This window comes from Dipteris shenzhenensis, chromosome 18 (assembly GCF_047967505.1).
Source record: "Dipteris shenzhenensis isolate YYH24624 ecotype China chromosome 18, Dip_SZ_1.0, whole genome shotgun sequence".
In the NCBI taxonomy this organism is placed as follows: domain Eukaryota; kingdom Viridiplantae; phylum Streptophyta; class Polypodiopsida; order Gleicheniales; family Dipteridaceae; genus Dipteris; species Dipteris shenzhenensis.
In genome coordinates, this window is record NC_141613.1 from 56,661,977 (window position 1) to 56,675,324 (window position 13,348).

Consider the following 13,348-nt stretch of genomic DNA (forward strand, 5'->3'; position numbering starts at 1 on the left):
ACAGTGAGCTGCGAGCTCCTGCTGCATCAGTACTACCTTCTGCAGGGAGAGCAGCTCCAGCAGGAGGGGCCATCCACAAGGAGTGGAAAAAAAGGCTGAGATCTGCCCGGGAGCAGCTGGGTAAAGATCAGAAAGAGGATCCAGATCACGAGCAGCCGGATAGAGGTCCAGCTGTAGTGATGGATCAAGGAGATGGTGAAGACCTCAAGAGTATCATGGCACACCATGATAGACCGAACCAGTTCGAGCCTAACAAGTTGTACCTTTGTCACTGGAGGGAGCAGCCTTCAAGTGAAGACTCGTGGAGGACGGAACCTTCTCTAAGGCGGTTCGTGGACATCGTGCGCGGCTATAATGAGTCACACCCCTTTCCAAAGAAGCGAGGGAGCAAGAGTAAAAGGGGGGGAATGTAATGGGTGGCCCGTTGACAAGGGACTGAGCCTCAGTCCATCCCTCCTTCATCAACCTCCTTTTTGACTCGAATTCGGCAACATCTCTTGGGTCAAGGGAATGGTGACCCTTGACATCCTTCCACCTAACCAAGGGGAGCAGCCCATGGTGAGGTTGGACCCACAACGTTGGCCTTGAGGAGGCTCAATTCAAACGGGATTTTGAATTGATTGGCCCTCAAGGTGGCTGTTGGAGGAAAAGGTACCAAGGAAGGTTTGAAGCCTTAAAGAAGGCGGCTGAACGTTGGAGCCAAGGGGATATACTCCCTCCAAAAATCAAAGACACAAGAGGAGATCAGAACGGAGGAGGAAAACAGCAGATTGAGAGGGAACTCAGATGTCATCAGAGTTGAGACAGAGAGCTGCGAGCTCCTGCTGTATCTGAGAGTGTGTGAGGTTTTGCTTCAGCATCAAAGGATGCTTTCCATGTAATCTTACCCTGTGGCGTTTTGTCCACAGGGCCCTCTTCTTTTTGGAATACAAAGTCCCTGAGTTTGTGGTTCTAAAATGAAGATGAGTGAGATGCGTGGATCGTTTCCCCCCTCCCCTCGTTGAGTGTGTTGGCTGCAGGTGAAGACAAGGGTTGTCCTTCGAGCCAGGGCCTCCCTTTGGCTTGTAGAAGGAGCCCACGAAAGGGCGTGTCAAACGAGGAGCTGTAGAAGGCATGGTGAGCGTCGACATGCCCGCTGAGAAGGTTCCATCAGTAGAACAGAGAGTGATGCGGAATGGGTGCTTGACCATTTGCCTCCGAACTTGGTGAAGGTCGAGGTATCCCCTTGGATATCTCCCTGGCGAAAGGACAGGGCGCGCAAGGCTCAGACCTCTGAAAACGAGCTGTCTGAGTCCTCGTTTCCAACCAATGAAAGCGGACCGAACTGCAGTTTCGTTGCGCTTCGGGTGGCAAGGTGTGGCATAGGAGCTTAAGGGCTCCATTCAAGGAGCCCTTTGGTCTAAGAGGACACTCCACAGAGCGGATCACAGAGCCGAAGTAGCGTTCACAGCAGAGCTCCCGAACGTGCACGTTGGCTCGACGGAGTTCTGACGCGACGATGGAACCTCCTCAATGGATCTTAACGTAGGGTGACGGAAAGAGCGAGAGGAGATCCCCTGATCGATTTACGAGCTCTTCTCCAGGCTCTCTTGCATCTACGGATGCCCACCGACTTGGGAAGAAGGTGCGACGTTCTCAATCGACTAAGCGACGTGTGCATGGAGTCGACGGACGCGCCATAGCTTAGAAGCCAAAAGCTTCTATATAACTATATGGTACACCATATAGGTCAAGCAAGGCCACGGCCCCGGTGGCTAGCCGGGCCGTGATGTATTCCGTGCACTAGCTTGCACGTCGAGCGTTCGATTCTGGCGGTGGGGAGACAGATCGCGAGACGACGAGGGGGCCGACCCCCTTTTGCCATTCGACCGAGTACAGGTTATAGGCAAGGTGGCGCCGTTCGTTACACCAACCAAGTGGTGGGCTTCGTGGTTAGCATGGAGTTTCCTCGGCGAGTTGGTTGCGGGTTCGAGTCCGCAGGTCGATTGTGGAGCGAGGGAGGCTTTTGAGCGCGTGAAGGTTTGGGGACAAGCTATAATCAAGTGGGAGCCAAGTATAAGTAATATCTACGAGTCGCCCCATTGTTTAGCCCAACTTAAAGCTCTGTGCATGGTTACCTCCACGTTCCGCGTTCGATTCCTAGTGGCTGGCCACTTTTTGGCGGTTCGGCCAACTTTGGCGGCAGGGCCAACCTTTTTTGGCAGTTTTGCTAAACTTAGCCCCAGCTAAGTTTAGCTAGTTGTAACTAGCCAATAAAGAGGTTTTGGAGATCTGATTTCACAGGTGCCTTCCCACTCTCGTGTTGAGTTTCTGGAGCAAACCTCGGGTGATAGTTTTGCTTCACGGCAGTTCAGCCAAAGATTTGGGAAAGAGAGGACCTTCATGACTGTAGCTCTCGGGGAGAGATCCAGGCTCTTCTTTTGAGCAGCTGAAGGGCTCAAGCATCTTTGTGAAGGTGAAGGACATCCGACCAGCAGAGGTTCCAGTCAGTAAGTCGTGACAACTCCGAGAGATCAAGTGTGATACTTTGGGGATCCCGGTAGGGGACCAAACCGGGGAGCAAAGGAAAAGAGAAAAAGGTGAAAAAGAGAAAAGGGAAACTTTGCCCTCGTGATAGTGGTATCAGAGCTGAAGGACTGCAGTCCCACCTGAAGGTATCAGCTTGATAGGAGTTAACAGTTTTCTCTCACTGACAGTTTAGCTCATTTGAAGGTCGTTTTTCATGGATGACTCCAATGAGATAGTGGGTGCTGAGCCAAGCAATACCAGGAGCAGAACTAAACTCAAGTTCCGTGAACACGAAGCGAGGCTTGAGGCCATAGAGCATGCTTTAGCAGAGCTGCAGACCAGCCAGGGGCTGCTACAGCAGCAACTCTCGGAAGCCAAGATAGAACTTGCCCATGTGATGAGCAAGCTAATCAAGGATGATGGAGTTGGACCACTTGGGAAGCATCGGATCAAACTCAAGGAGCCCGAACCATACACGGGCGCACGGGAAGTCAAGGTATTGGAGAATTTTATATATGATATGCAGCAATACCTTTCCCTTGCCAAGATCACCGAGCCCCAAGAGCAAGTGCTCCATGCCTCAACCTATTTGGTGGATGATGCCAAGCTTTGGTGGAGGAACTACAAAGAGGATGAGAGAACCCACCGCAACACCTACACGATTTCCACGTGGGATGAACTGTCACAAAGGCTGAGATTACAATTTCTACCCTCCGACATCGAATGGAAGGCCCGGGATGCCTTGAACAGTCTCAAGCACACCGGAACCTTGAGGGACTTCATCAAAGCTCACTCCTCTCTCATGTTACAAATCAAGGAGATGAGTGAGGCCGATCGGTTGTACTACTTCATCAAAAGGCTGAGGCCTTGGGCACATGATGAGCTCATGAGGGAGCATGTGAAGACCGTGGCGGAAGCATACGAGGTAGCGGACCGCCTCACCGATTGGCAAGAGAAGCAGCACGGTGGAGAGAGACAAGGCCAAGCCAAGTCCAAGCCCAGTAAACAAGGGGCTTCCCCTTTCGAGAAGAAAAAGTTCAAGAGGTTTGGCTCCAAGAGGAAGTACCGTCCTATGGGAGAGAGTCCAGTTGAGCAGGCCAAACCGGAAGTTACTGCTGCTCGAAAAGGTAAAAGTACAGTAGGTACTGTTCAGTCCAAGAGTAGTGTGGGATCAGCCAAAGCGTCATCAAGCCTTTCAGCCCCGAAAGGGAGTGGCTGTTACATCTTTACGGGACCCCATTTTGCCCGGGACTGCCCTATGAGACAGTCACTTCAGACCATCCAGGAAACTGAGGATGGACAGCCCACTCAAACTATGACACCCCTTCACCTTCTAGGGGCTATGAATGAAGATAAGGTAGCATCCAGGCTGCTGTTCATTACTGTTGCCATAAACGGACACTCCGTGAGGGCTATGGTGGACAGTGGAGCTAGCCATAACTTCATCACCCCCAAGAAAGCCAAGGAGATCGGGCTGAGAGCTGAATTCTATGAAGGCAAAGTCATGAAGACAGTAAACACTCCAGGGCAAGCAGTGATCAAGGTGGCTAGAGGAGTAAGCATCAAGGTGGGAGGCTGCTCTCACAAGGCAGAATTCTCTATCGTGGAGATGGACGACTTCGACATGGTGTTCGGGCAAACATGGTTGAGGGCCAACAGGGTCCTGATCAACAGTCATGTTGAGCAGCTGGTCTTCTGCAAGGATGAAGGTTGGGAGGTGGTAAAAGCCTCAAAGCAAACGGGAGGTACCTTGCCCCAACTCCTCTCAGCTATGCCATTGCAGGGAAGCAGTCAGGACAGGCAGTACAGCCCACCTAGTGGTCATGGAAGAGCATGAACATATCTCAGTTCCATCTGTGGAACACATGCCAAAAGAGATGCAGGGTTTACTGGCAAAGGACACGGAGATCCTACCCAAAGAGCTTCCAAAGGAGCTTCTTCCTGAACGGGAGGATGACCAGGAAATGAAGGTATGCTCAGAAATAGACCCTCCAACCAAGGCATCTGACAGGTTGGAACAACAAGAGAACGTGGGTATGGATGCCTATGTAAAGACTTGCCACCGTGGTGGGCAAGCTGAAGCTGATGGAAAGGACAGTGAGCTGCGAGCTCCTACTGCATCAGTACTACCTTCTGCAGGGGGGAGCAACTCCAGCAGGAGGGGCCATCCACAAGGAGTGGAAAAAAAGGCTGAGATCTGCCCGGGAGCAGCTAGGTAAAGATCAGAAAGAGGATCCAGATCACGAGCAGCGGGATAGAGGTCGAGCTGTAGTGATGGATCAAGGGAGATGGTGAAGACCTCGAGAGTATCATGGCACACCGTGATAGACCAAACCAGTTCAAGCCTAACAGGTTGTACCTTTGTCACTGGAGGGAGCAGCCTTCAAGTGAAGACTCGTGGAGGACGGTTCATGGACATCGTGCACGGCTACAATGAGTCACACCCCTTTCCAAAGAAGTGAGGGAGCAAGAGTAAAAGGGGGGGAATGTAACGAGTGGCCCGTTGACAAGGGACTGAGCCTCAGTCCATCCCTCCTTCATCAACCTCCTTTTTGACTCGACTTCGGCAACATCTCTTGGGTCAAGGGAATGGTGACCCTTGACATCCTTCCACCTAACCAAGGGGAGCAGCCCATGGTGAGGTTGGACCCAACCTTGGCCTTGAGGAGGCTCAATTCAAACGGGATTTTGAATTGATTGGCCCTCAAGGTGGCTGTTGGAGGAAAAGGTACCAAGGAAGGTTTGAAGCCTTAAAGAAGGCGGCTCAACGTTGGAGCCAAGGGGATATACTCCCTCCAAAAATCAAAGACAGAAGAGGAGATCAGAACAGAGGAGGAAAACAGCAGACTGGGAGGGAACTCAGATGTCATCAGAGTTGAGACAGAGAGCTACGAGCTCCTGCTCTATCTGAGAGTGTGTGAGGTTTTGCTTCAGCATCAGAGGATGCTTTCCATGTAATCTTACCCTGTGGCGTTTTGTCCACAGGGCCCTCTTCTTTTTGGAATACAAAGTCCCTGAGTTTGTGGTTCTGAAATGAAGATGAGTGAGATGAGTGGATCGTTTCCCCCCTCCCCTCGTTGAGTGTGTTGGCTGCAGGTGAAGACAAGGGTTGTCCTTCAAGCTAGGGCCTCCCTTTGGCTTGTAGAAGGAGCCCACGAAAGGGCGTGTCGAATGAGGAGCTGTAGAAGGCGTGGTGACCGTCGACATGCCCGCTCAGAAGGTTCCGTCAGTAGAACAGAGAGTGGTGCGGAATGGGTGCTTGACCATTTGCCTCCGAACTTGGTGAAGGTCGAGGTATCCCCTTGGATATCTCCCTGGCGAAAGGACAGGGTGCGCGAGGCTCAGACCTCCGAAAACGAGCTGTCTGAGTCCTCGCTTCCAACCAACGAAAGCGGACGGAACTGCAGTTCCGTCGCGCTTCGGGTGGCAAGGCGTGGCGTAGGAGCTTAAGGGCTCCATTCAAGGAGCCCTTTGGTCTAAGAGGACACTCCACAGAGCGGATCACAGAGCCGGAGTAGCGTTCACAACGGAGCTCCCGAACGTGCGCGTTGGCTCGACGGAGTTCTGACGCGACGACGGAACCTCCTCGACGGATCTTAACGTAGGGTGACGGAAAGAGTGAGAGGAGATCCCCCGATCGATTTACGAGCTCTTCTCCAGGCTCTCTTGCATCTACGGATGCCCACCGACTTGGGAAGAAGGTGCGACGTTCTCAATCGACTAAGCGACGTGTGCATGGAGTCGACGGACGCGCCATAGCTTAGAAGCCAAAAGCTTCTATATATAACTATATGGTACACCATATAGGTCAAGCAAGGCCACGGCCCCGGTGGCTAGCCGGGCCGTGATGTATTCCGTGCACTAGCTTGCACATCGAGCGTTCGATTCCGGCGGTGGGGAGACAGATCGCGAGACGATGAGGGGGCCGACCCCCTTTTGCCATTCGACCGAGTACAGGTTATAGGCAAGGTGGTGCCGTTCGTTACACTAACCAAGTGGTGGGCTTCGTGGTTAGCATGGAGTTTCCTCGGCGAGTTGGTTGCGGGTTCGAATCCGCAGGTCGATTGTGGAGCGAGGGAGGCTTTTGAGCGCGTGAAGGTTTGGGGACAAGCTATAATCAAGTGGGAGCCAAGTATAAGTAATATCGACGAGTCGCCCATTAGTTAGCCCAACTTAGAGCTCTGCGCATGGTTACCTCCACGTTCCACGTTCGATTCCTGGCGGCTGGCCACTTTTTGGCGGTTTGACCAACTTTGGCGACAGGGCCAACCTCTTTTGGCAGTTTTGCCAAACTTAGCCCCAGCTAAGTTTAGCTAGTTGTAACTAGCCAGTAAAGAGGTTTTGGAGATCTGATTTCACAGGGACCTTCCCACTCTCGTGTTGAGTTTCTGGAGCAAACCTCGGGTGATAGTTTTGCTTCACGGCAGTTCAGCCAAAGATTTGGGAAAGAGAGGACCTTCATGACTGTAGCTCTCGGGGAGAGATCCAGGCTCTTCTTTTGAGCAGCTGAAGGGCTCAAGCATCTTTGTGAAGGTGAAGGACACTCCGACCAGCAGAGGTTCCAGTCAGTAAGTCGTGACAACTCCGAGAGATCAAGTGTGATACTTTGGGGATCCCGGTAGGGGACCAAACCGGGGAGCAAAGGAAAAGAGAAAAAGGTGAAAAAGAGAAAAGGGAAACTTTGCCCTCGTGACAGGGTGGGGGGGGTACGCGACATGCGGGCAAGGGGGGGGGGGGCATGGGGGGTGGGGTGGGGGGGGGTACGCGACATGCGCGCAAGGGGGGGGGGCATGGGGAGTGGGAGGGGGGGGGGCATGGGGGGTGCGGGTGGGGGGTCTACGCGACATGCGCGCAAGGGAGGGGGGGCATGGGGCGTGGGGTGTGGGGGGGGTACGCGACATGCGTGCAAGGGGGGGGGAGGGGGGCATGGGGGTGGGGGTGGGGGGGTATGCGACATGCGCGCAAAGGGGGGGGGGGCATGGTGGGCGGGGGGGGGGGGGGGGGCCATGGGGAGTGGGAGGGGGGGGGGGGCATGGGGGGTGGGGGTGGGGGGGTACACGACATGCGCGCAAGGGGGGGGCGCATGGGGTGGGGGGGGGGGGGGCATGGAGCATGGGGCAGGGGGGGGGCGGGGGGCATGGGGGTGGGGGGGCATGGGGTGTGGGAAGGGGGGGGGGGCATAGGGCGTGGGGGGGGTACGCGACGTGCGCGCAAGGGGGGGGGGCATGGGGGGTGGGGGTGGGGGGGGGGGGGGCATGGGGTTGGGGGGGGGGGGGGTGGGCATGGGCAGTGGGAGGAGGGGGGGGGGGGGGCATGGGGGGTGGGGGTGGGGGGGGGTACGCGACATGCGCACAAGGGGGGGGGGGCATGGGGTGTTGGGTGGGGGGGGGGGCATTGGGAGTGGGAGGGGGCGGGCGGGGGGGGGGGGGGGCATGGGGGTGGGGGGTGGGGGGGTTACGCGACATGCGCGCAAGGGAGAGGGGGGGGGGGGCATGGGGGTGGGGGGGGCATGGGGGTTGGGGGGGGGGGGGGGGGGGGGGCATGTGGAGTGGGAGGGGGGGGGGCATGGGGGGTGTAGGTGGGGGGGGGTTACGCGACATGCACGCAAGGGAGGGGGCATGGGGCGTGGGGTGTGAGGGGGGTACGCGACATGCGCGCAAGGGGGGGGGGGGGGGAGTGTTTGGGCGGGGGGGGCATGGGTAGGGGGAGGGGGGGGGGCCATGGGGGGTGGGGGTGGGGGGGGTATGCGACATGCGCACAAGGGGGGGGGGGGCGCATGGGGTTGGGGGGGGAGGGGGGGCATGGAGCGTGGGGGGGGGGGGGGGGCATGGGGTGTGGGAAGGGGGGGGGGCATAGGGGGTGGGGGGGTACGCGACATGCGTGCAAGGGGGGGGCACATGGGGTTGGGGGGGGGGGCATGGAGCGTGGGGGGGGGCATGGGGTATGGGAAAGGGGGGGGGGGCATAGGGGGTGGGGGGGGTACGCGACATGCACGCAAGGGGGGGGGACATGGGGTGTTGGGGGGGGGGGGGGGCATGGGGGGTGGGGGTGGGGGGGGGTACGCGACATGCACGCAAGGGGGGGGCATGGGGGGGGTACGCGACATGCAAGCAAGGGGGGTTCGGGGGGGGTTGGGGTGGGGGGGTTACACGACATGTGCGCAAGGGGGGGGGGGGGCATGGTGGGTTGGGGGGGGGGGGGATGGGGAGGGGTGGGGGGGTACGCGACATGCGCGCAAGGGGGGGGAGGGGGGGTGCACGGGGTTGGCGGGGTACGCAACATGCGCGCAAGGGGGGGGGGCATGGGGTGTTGGGGGGGGGGCATGGGGGTGGGGGGGGGGGGGTACGCGACATGCGCGCAAGGTGGGGGGGCATGGTGGGTTGCGGGGGGCGGGCATGGGGAGTTGGAGGGGGGGGGGCATGGCGGGTGGGGGGGGCGTGGGGAGGGTATGCGACATGCGCGCAAGGGGGGGGGCATGGGGCATGGGGGGTGGGCATGGGGGTGGGGGGCACGGGGTGTGGGAGGGGGGGGCATAGGGGGTGGGGGGGTACGCGACATGCCCGCAAGGAGGGGGGGATGTAAGAGAGAGGCATAGTTAATCCCAAATTGACGTTTGGGATGAGTAGTCTCAGAAAAGACTCGTGCTTGTATCTCGTAGAGTATGTCGCACCCGTCGCAACCGTTCAAGACACGCCTCGATCCGACATCGTATGCAAAAGTTATGACCTCTTGAAGATCGGGGGGCACCACCACCGTCGAGGGCGCGTTGGGGCCCGGGAGGGGCGCCGGTGCACGGGATGGAGGCGCGTGGCGCGGGTCCGCCGAAACGACGCGGGAGCCCGAGCCCATGGCGGGAGCGCGGCATCAGGGCATCACCGTGGGACGAGGGCGCGACGGCATTGGGTTGGAGGCGTGGGTACGCCTGGCGTCATCGGGGTGCCACGCGTCTCCACCCGGGTGCTCGGGGCGCCATCGTGGGACGGGGGCGCAACAGCGTCGGGTTGGAGGCATGGGTGCACCGGGGCATCGGGGGCGCGACAGCATCGGGTTGGAGACACGGGGAGTGGCCGGGGGTGCGACAACATTCGAGGCACGACGTGGGTGCTCAGGGGCACCACGCGTCCCAACTTGACCCAGGAGCCCATGGCACCACCATGGGATGGGGGCGTGACGGCGTCGGGTTGGAGGCATGGGTGTGCTTGGTGTCGCCGGGGTGCATCATGCATCCCGACCCGACTCGAGAGCCCGGGGCGCAACCGTGGGATGGGGGCACGGCGGCGCCGGGTTGGAGGCGTAGGTGCGCGGGGCGTCGGGGGCACGGCAGCGTCGGGTTGGAGACGCGGGGCGTGGCCGAGGGGTACGACAGCGTTCGCGGCACGACGTGAGTCCTCGGGGGGCGCCACGCATCTTGACCCTACCCGAGAGCCAAGGCGCCACCGTGGGATGGGGGTGCGGCCGCGTCGGGTTGGAGGCATGGGTGCGCCTGGCGTCGTCCGGAAGCACCACGCGTCCCGACCCGACCCGAGAGCTCGAGGCGCGATCGTTATACGGGGGCGCGGCGGCATCGGGTTGGAGCTGTGGGTGCACAAGGCGTGGTCGGGGACACGGCAGCGTCGGGTTGGAGGCGTGGGTGCACGGGGGCATGGCGGGGGGCGCGGCAACATTCGGGGCGCCACACATCCTGACCCGACCCGAGAGCCCGGGGCACCACCGTGGGATATGGACGCGACGACCTCGGGTTGGGGGCATGGGTGCGCGAGGCGCGGGCGGGGGCGTGGTAGTGTTAGGTTGGAGGCGTGGGTGCATGGGCGTGGTCGGAGGGTGCGACAGCGTTCCGGGCGCCACACGTCTCGACCCGAACCGGGGCGCCACTGTGGGACGGGGGCGCGGCGACGTTGGTTAGAGGCATGGGTGCGCGGGGCATCGTGGGGGCGCGGCAGTGTCGGGTTGGAGGCACAGGTGCACGGGGCATGGTCGGGGGCCGGCAATGTCAGGTTGGAGGCACAGGCGTGGCCGAGGGGCAACAACGCCGGGTTGGAGGCATGGGTGTGGCCGGGCGTTCGGGGTACCACGCGTCCCGACCCCACTCACGAGCCCGAGCCACCACCGTGGGACGGGGGCGCGGCGAGGTCGGGTTGCTACGACGAGGGGTGCGCAGGCATCGTCGGGGGCTGGGCAGCATCGGGATCCAGTTGCGAGCGCGTTGGAGGCGTGGGCGCGTGGGACGTGGCCGGGGGCACGGCAACTTTCGAGGCACCACGCGTCCCAACCCGACTCGGGAGCTCGAGGCGCCACCGTGGGACGAGGGCGCGGCGGCGTCGAGTTGCTACGACGGGAGGTGCATGGGGTATGGCCGGGGGCACGATAGCGTCGGGTTGTAATCGTGTGCATGCAGGACATGGCGGGGGGCGCAGCAGCATTCGGGCACCATGCGTCGCGACCCGACTCAGGAGCCTAAGGGCGCGATGGCGTCGGGTTGGAGACGGGGGTGCGCAGGTCACCACCAGAGGCACGATAGCGTCGGGTTGGAGGTACGGGTGCGGCCACGTCGGGTCGGAAGCCTGGGCGTGTAGGACGTGGTCGGGGGCACGGCAGCGTTCGGGGCACCACGCGTCATGACCCGACTCAAGAGCCCGATGCACCACCACACGTCGCGACCCGACTCGGGAGCCCGAGGCACCACTGTGGGACGGGGGCGCAACGCCGTCGAGTTGGAGGCTGGGCTACGCAAGTCGTCATCGGGGGGCGCGGTAGCGTCGAGTCGGAGGTCCGGGCGCACGGGCATGGCCGGGGCCGCGGCAACGTCAGGTCGGAGGCATGGGCGCACAAGACGTGGCCGAGGGTGCAGCAGCGTTCGGGCCACCACGCGTCGTGACCCGACGCGGGAACCCGAGGCACCACCATGGGACGGGGGCACGACACCGTCGGGTTGGAGGCTGGGCTACGCGGGTCGTCGTCGGCAGGCGCGGCAGCGTCGGGTCAGAGGTGCGGCGCTCGGGGCATGGTCGGGGCCACGGCAACGTCGGGTCGGAGGCGTGGGCACGCACGACGTTGTCGACGGTGCGGCAGCGTTCGGGCCACCACGCGTCGCGACCCGACTCGGGAGCCCGAGGCGCCACAGTGGGACAGGGGCGTGACACCGTCGGGTTGGTCGGGTTGGAGACTGGGCTACGCGCGTCGTCATCGAGGGGCGCGGCAGCGTCGGGTCGGAGGTGCAGACACGGGGGCGTGGCCGGGGCCGCGGCAACGTCGGGTCGGAGGTGTGGGCACACAGGACGTGGCCGGGGGTGCGGCAACGTTCGGGCCACCACGCGTCGCGACCCGACTCGGGAGCCCGAGGCACCACAGTGGGACAGGGGCGTGACACCGTCGGGTTGGTCGGGTTGGAGACTGGGCTACGCGCGTCGTCATCGAGGGGCGCGGCAGCGTCGGGTCGGAGGTGCAGACACGGGGGCGTGGCCGGGGCCGCGGCAACGTCGGGTCGGAGGTGTGGGCACACAGGACGTGGCCGGGGGTGCGGCAGCATTTGGGCCACCACGCGTCGCGACCCGACTCGGGAGCCCGAGGTGCCACCGTGGGATGGGGGCGCGATGCCGTCCGGTTGGAGGCTGGGCTATGCGGATCGTCGTCGGGGGGTGCAACAGCGTCGGTTCGGGGGTGCGAGCACGCAGGGCGTGGCCGGGGCCACGGCAACATCGGGTCGGAGGCATGGGCACGCAGGACGTGGCCGGGGGTGCGGCAGCGTTCGGGCCACCACGCATCGTGACCGACTCGGGAGCCCGAGGTGCCACCGTGGGACGGGGGCGTGGCGACGAGGCTACGCGGGGTGGTCGTCGGGGCACGGCAGTGTCGAGTTGGAGGCGCAGGCGTGCGGGGCATGGCCGGTGCCGTGACAACGTCCGGTTGGAGGCGTGGGCACGTAGGACATGGCCGGGGGCACGGCGGCGTCGCGGGTGCTCGAGGCCTTGCCGCGCGTTTCGACCCGACACGGGAGCCCGAGGTACCACCGTGGGACGGGGGTGCAGTGTCATCGGGTTGGAGGCGTGGTTGCGCGAGGCGTCATCAGAGGCACGGTAGCATCGGGTTGGAGGCACGGCTGTGCAAGGCATGGCCGAGGCACGGCAGTGTTCGGGCGCCACGCATCCCGACCCGACTAAGGAGCCTAGGGTGCCACCGTGGGAGGGGGGTGCGGCGACGTCGAGTTGGAGGCGTGGGTGCACGGGGCGTCGCAGGGGGCATGGCAGCATTCGGGGCGCCACGCGTCTCGACTCGACCCGAGAGCCCGAGGCGCCACCGTGGGACGGGAGCCAGACGGCATCGGTTTGGAGGCGTGGGTGCGTAGGGCATCGTCGAGGGGCACGACAGCGTTCGGGGTACCACGCGGGTGCTCGGGGCACCACGCATCCCGACCCGGACCCGAGAGCCCGAGGCACTATCGTGGGATGGGGGCGTGGCGGCTTTCAGGTGTGTAAGGCATCGATGGCGTCACGGGGGATGGGACGCTGCGGACGCCACATCGGGACTGCGATGGGGGGTCAAGACGCTGCTACAGGTGCGTGTGGCGTTGGGGGCACGACCGTGGCATCGGGACGTTGCGGGTGATCGGGTGACCATTGCGCGTGGCGTCAAGACGTTGCGGATGGGGTCCTTGGCGATGCGTGCATGCGGGTATCAAGGTGTGCGCGACAGGAGGGCGTCGGCCGAGCGTATTGGGTGAGGTCGGCGGTCACGGATACCAAGGCGTGGCAAGACCGCTAACCTCGGGGGCAAAAGGGTGCAGCACCAGGACTTCCCAGGAGGTCACCCATCCCAATACTGTTCTGGCCCAAGCGCGCTTAAC

General features: G+C 61.8%; 1 non-coding gene across 1 annotated transcript in view; it reads right to left on the bottom strand.

Annotated features, from left to right (window-relative positions):
• Positions 1-13,279: 13,279 nt before the first annotated feature.
• LOC147891478 (5S ribosomal RNA) overlaps positions 13,280-13,348 on the bottom strand; it is a 119-nt gene continuing 50 nt past the window's right edge. Inside the window, exon 1 of the ribosomal RNA XR_015542656.1 lies at positions 13,280-13,348. This exon is cut by the window's right edge and continues 50 nt beyond it. This is a non-coding gene — a ribosomal RNA (5S ribosomal RNA).